Source organism: Lynx rufus, unplaced genomic scaffold, assembly GCF_022079265.1.
Source record: "Lynx rufus isolate CCGP_SWC_20201006 ecotype Redwood Valley unplaced genomic scaffold, mLynRuf1.p SCAF_1, whole genome shotgun sequence".
NCBI classification, from domain to species: Eukaryota; Metazoa; Chordata; class Mammalia; order Carnivora; family Felidae; genus Lynx; species Lynx rufus.
The window spans coordinates 176,184,282-176,189,195 of record NW_025814823.1 but is presented as its reverse complement, the minus strand read 5'-3'; positions in this window follow the sequence as shown (position 1 = coordinate 176,189,195).

The following is a 4,914-nucleotide window of genomic DNA, read 5'->3' as shown; positions in this document are numbered from 1 at the left end:
GACTATTTATGGCACGTGGCAGCCAGTATTTATTTTCTGTGATTCCTCAAGCCCCCAGTCCGTTTCAGAGTAACCCCTTGATTTCATGACGCCCAGAGAGTCCTTCTCTGGCTCGAATATTCAAACTACTAGCCGTGGTGCCTGGTGGGAGTCGGGATGAAAAGCTGGGGCTTCAGAAAAGATGAGAGAGTGCCGGGGGCATAGTCGTACAGAGGGCAAAGAGGTGTGCCTTCCACACTGGTGTTGGAGGCAGGAGGAAGGGAGATGAACCGAACAGTTATGAGTTTGTTGTTGTTTTTTCTCTCTGGCCCCTTGAAGGAGGCAGTTACCAAGCATCCGTGGCCAGTTAGTTTGGGAAGAGTATTGGTATTTTCTGTCTTCAAGACAGAGAGTTTGGAAGCTGCCTGCGTGTGACTGCAGAAGGATCATAATGTTCCCTAAATAGTCAAAATATGAATAGAGACCTCATCAAATGAAAATCCCCGAGGAGGTCAGTTTAATTCACACCCACTCTTGAAATGGAGAGATTTTACTTCCATATTGTCCCACCTGCTGTTCTACCGTCAGGTAGTTAGTGCTCCCCAAAGGCTCTGGAAATTACAAAAAGAAAAAAAAAAGGCAAACAAGGGTTAAAAGCTTTAAATTTCCCCAAAGGCTGTGCTCCTACATCTCCTACATCCTACTGGGCAGACATGCTGTGTTCAGGTGGGAATCTGACTCAAGCTAAGGCAAAGGTAGTGCCTGCCTCTGGGCCATCTAGCTTCTTGATTGGTGGAAGGATAGACACCAAGCTCGAGTCCACCAATCAGAGCTCTTCCCTAGAAATTTTGAAGCTGAGACCAATAAAAGCACAAGTCAGTCCCTCTTTGGCTTTGGAAGTAAGGAACCATTCACAGACATGAATGAAACCAGTCCCCCAGTGGGAAGGATTTGGTCAATATTCAGAGAGAAGCCCATTTCAGAGATGGAGACAGAGAGAGTCCTAGTGATGTTTGAGATGTTGCTTTTAGTTACTCCTGAAACCTGGAGGAGGAACACTGAAAAGAGTTGTGCAGGGCACAATTCATAGGACTACCATATGATATATATGTGATATAGTGGCCCCTGGGGTTGTGCAGTGTGCAGCTTGCACAACTGTACATGGTGACTCCTCGGAAGCATCCCTGCCCTTTCTTCCGCTTGCTTGGAGATACTCCAGTGCCCTGTTATTAAATTCTTCTTTTACCAAGTCCATTTGGAATTGGATTTATGTCGCTTAAACCAAATGAGATCTAAATAATACAATAATAGCTATCTATGACCACAAAGGAAAAAAAAAACTGTAACTCCCTCACCCCCACCATCCAGCTTATTCTAGATAGCAAGAAAGAAGTACCTGTCTTTCTTACCTATTAATTGTCAATTTACTAGTCATTCAGGGAGTCACAGAAGAGGGAGAGAAAGCGTGCATCCCGACTCCAGCCACAGTCCTGGGGTGCCAGGCCTTGCAGACTGCCAGGCTGGACAGAAGGCGCGTGAATGCAAACAATTTCCGGAAGGCCTTTGGGCTGGCTGTGTGGGAACAGCTGCACAGCTCCCTAATGGGTGTCAATGTCATCGCAGACTCAACATTTTCCAGGGGAATGGGGCTGAGAGAATGCTGTGCTCTGGCCAGACAGTGCCCCGGAGGGGTGGGGGGATGTGGAGAGACAAGGAAGGTTGCCAGGCAGAATAGCTTCACGTCCAGACCCAGGGGACGGAGAATGAGGAAGAGTCTTGAAGAAGCTTTCAATTCATGGTTTCTGCATTCCACCACTGTAAGGGCTTTCTGAGTCTCCCTAGTAAAATATGTAGACACTTAATTTCAGGAATGAACAATAATTAAAGGATTTTTTTTTTTTAAGGGTTGGGGGAGGAGGAACCCTGGCAGAGTTCTTTTAAAAGAAGGCAGAGGGAAGGGAATTCAAACAATCCCAAGGAATGTAAATAAGTGTTCTACAAAGGGATGTGGATGGTGCGGTGGGATTAGTGTGGATTTTGAATTTAGCCTGATGTGGGTTCGCGTCCCGGCTTTGTAGGACTATAGAGAAGCCACATCAGTTCTGGGAGGTGGCGTTTCCTCATCAAAACCAAGGATGATAATACCTAATTGAGTGTGAGTATAGCCCCAGACACAATAAATAAATGTTAATTAGGACTACAGAACTAGAGTCGCCCAGGAAAATAGTGCAATGCCAGAATGTGAGCTATTGGGTTTGGTTTTCTTGGTCCCCACCCTCCCCCCCCCCCTTAAAATGTTTTGACACTGTGCTACGTTCTTACAGGCATCTTTTCGACTACAACTCCTTTCTCAGCTTTCATCCTGAGGCCACATGTTTTTGGAAATATGTAATGTAGTCCGCTGGATAACAGAGGAACTCAGACTCAGTGGCCATTCTTTGAATTTTTTATCTTAGCCCTGCCCTCCTCACGACCATCTGGCCCCTTTGGTTTTGCTTTTGCTTCGCCATTACTGTTTTCATCTTTTGCTCACTGCCCATCTGTATTAGTCATCCTTTGCTGCATAACAAATTATACCAACACTTAGCAGTTTGAAACAAGAAGCGTGAATTATCTCACAGTTTCTGTTTCGGGGATTCTGGAGCATCTGGGTGGTTCTCATTCAGGGTAGCATATGAGGCTGCAGGCAGCTGTCAGCCTGGGTTTCAGGCACCAGAAGGCTGGCCTGGGGTTTGGGTCCCATTTCCAGGTCAGCTCAGTCACTTGGCTGTTGGTAGGAGGACTCAGTTCTTCCCTACACGGACCTCTCCACGGGTTACTTGAGCGTCCTCGCAACCTGGCAATGGGAAAAGGCCCTTGTCTCCACTGTCACCAACCATGTCCGGTTTCAGTTCTGTGCAGTCTACCTTAGATGTCTCTTAATTCAGCCTTTTGTGATTTCTTCCCTAGAGGATCTCACCAACTTCCTATGATATGGTGATTTATAATGAGAAATAGATATTTGGGCTTCACCCTGTTCCTGGCACAGAGCTCTTCAAAATCGTTGGAATTTCTAAGTGAAGAGAGAGCTTAAGATGAAGAGAGTGTCCTTTGTTATTCATAGCAAGACCCTTTCAACCACACCAGAGTTTATGTTAACGTGATGACTTTTGGAAAGGCCCTAAGAATGGCGGAGACCAATCAGAGGATTAGAGGGTTGGAACTTTCAGCCCCATCCCCCTGCCTCCTGGGGGGGAGAGAGGGACTAGAGGTTGAACTAATCACCAGTGGCTAACGATTTAATTAGTCATGCCTACATAATGAAGCCTCCATAGAAACCTAAAAGGATAAAGTTCAGAGCTTCTCGGATGGCGAGCATTTGGGGGTGCCAGGAGGGTGTTGCACCTGGAGAGTGTATGGAGATTTCCCATACCACCCCTCAGCCTTGCCCTATACATCACTTTCATGTCCTCTAGTAAGCCGATAAACATAAATAAAGTGACTTCTTGAGTTCTGTGAGCCATTCTAGCAAATTATTGAACCTGAGGATGGGGTCTTGGAGGGGGGCCTCTGATTTATAGCCAGTTGAACAGAAGTACAGGAAACCTGGGATTTGTAATTGGTACCTGAAGTAGAGGGACAGTCTTGTGGGACTGAGCACTTAACTTATGGGATCCAACACTAACTGCAGGTAGATAGTGTCAGAATTGAATTGAATTGCAGGACACCCAGTTGATATCCACAGAGAATTGGGGAATTAGTTGGTGTGGGAAAAAACCCACACATCTGGTGTCAGAGTGCTGTATGAGTGTAAAGGAACCAGGTTTTCCCGAACTTCCTCACAGGGCTTTCTCTTTCCAATCATCTGTTGAGCAAGGGTTTCTCAATCTTGGCACTAGTGACATTTTGGGCCACATAGTTCTTGGTAGTTGTTGAACAAATCCTTTGTTGTCATTCGACAGTCTGTGCATTGCAGGGAGTTTAGCAGCATTCCTGGTATTTACCGACTAGATGCACCCCATCCCCTGAGTTCTGACAATCAAAGATATATCCAGACATTTTGTTGTTGTTGTTGTTGTTGAAAGAGACAGAGAGATAGAGAAGCAGTGCAATCAGGGGAGGGGCAGAGGAAGAGGTAGAGAGAGAATATCAAGCAGGCTCTAATGCAAGTGCGGAGCCTGACACGGGGCTCAATCTCATGACTGTGAGATCATGACCTGAGCTGAAAGCAAGAGTTGGATACTTAGCTGACTGAGCCACACAGGCGCCCCCACCTAGACATTGTTAAATGTCCCCTGAGTGGGGGTTGCGGGGAGCAAAAGTGCCCTTAGTTGAGAACTCCTGTGTTAAGCTGACTCTAGAGTTTCATTATAAGATATGTTAACTATAAAATGTACTTGTGGTTTAGTGTGCAATGCACCAGGCTGTTGATGATTGGAACGATTTGTGCCTTTCTCTCTTGTTTTGACTTTTTTCTAGTTGAGGTTATACGTATGCACAGTTTGACTAGTTCTACAAGATCTGTTAAGATGCCAATAACATTGCTTAGTTCCCCTCCCCTCCATTTCCCCTTTGTGGGGATTCAGTTTTCAGCTCTTTTAATATTTACTCTCTATCTCTTTATATACTTGAATTGCTAACTCTGGCTTTTTCAGTCTTGGGTCTTATCCATTAACTGTGGATGATAAGGACTTACCACTCTTTTCCTCATTCCATTTCCACCACTTCCCACCCCTCCACCCTTCCCATATATTTATATTGTAATTTTGGCTTGATAAACATTCATTGTTTCTTATATATGTTTATATATGCCTTACGGAGCCATGGCTATGAACTAATCTTTTGTTTTACCTGGAATTAACAATTGCCTTTTTATTGTCACTATTATTTGATTGTTCAATTTTCTATGTATTTATCATTAATTCAACTCCTAAATCTCAATTTCACCTTTCTGAA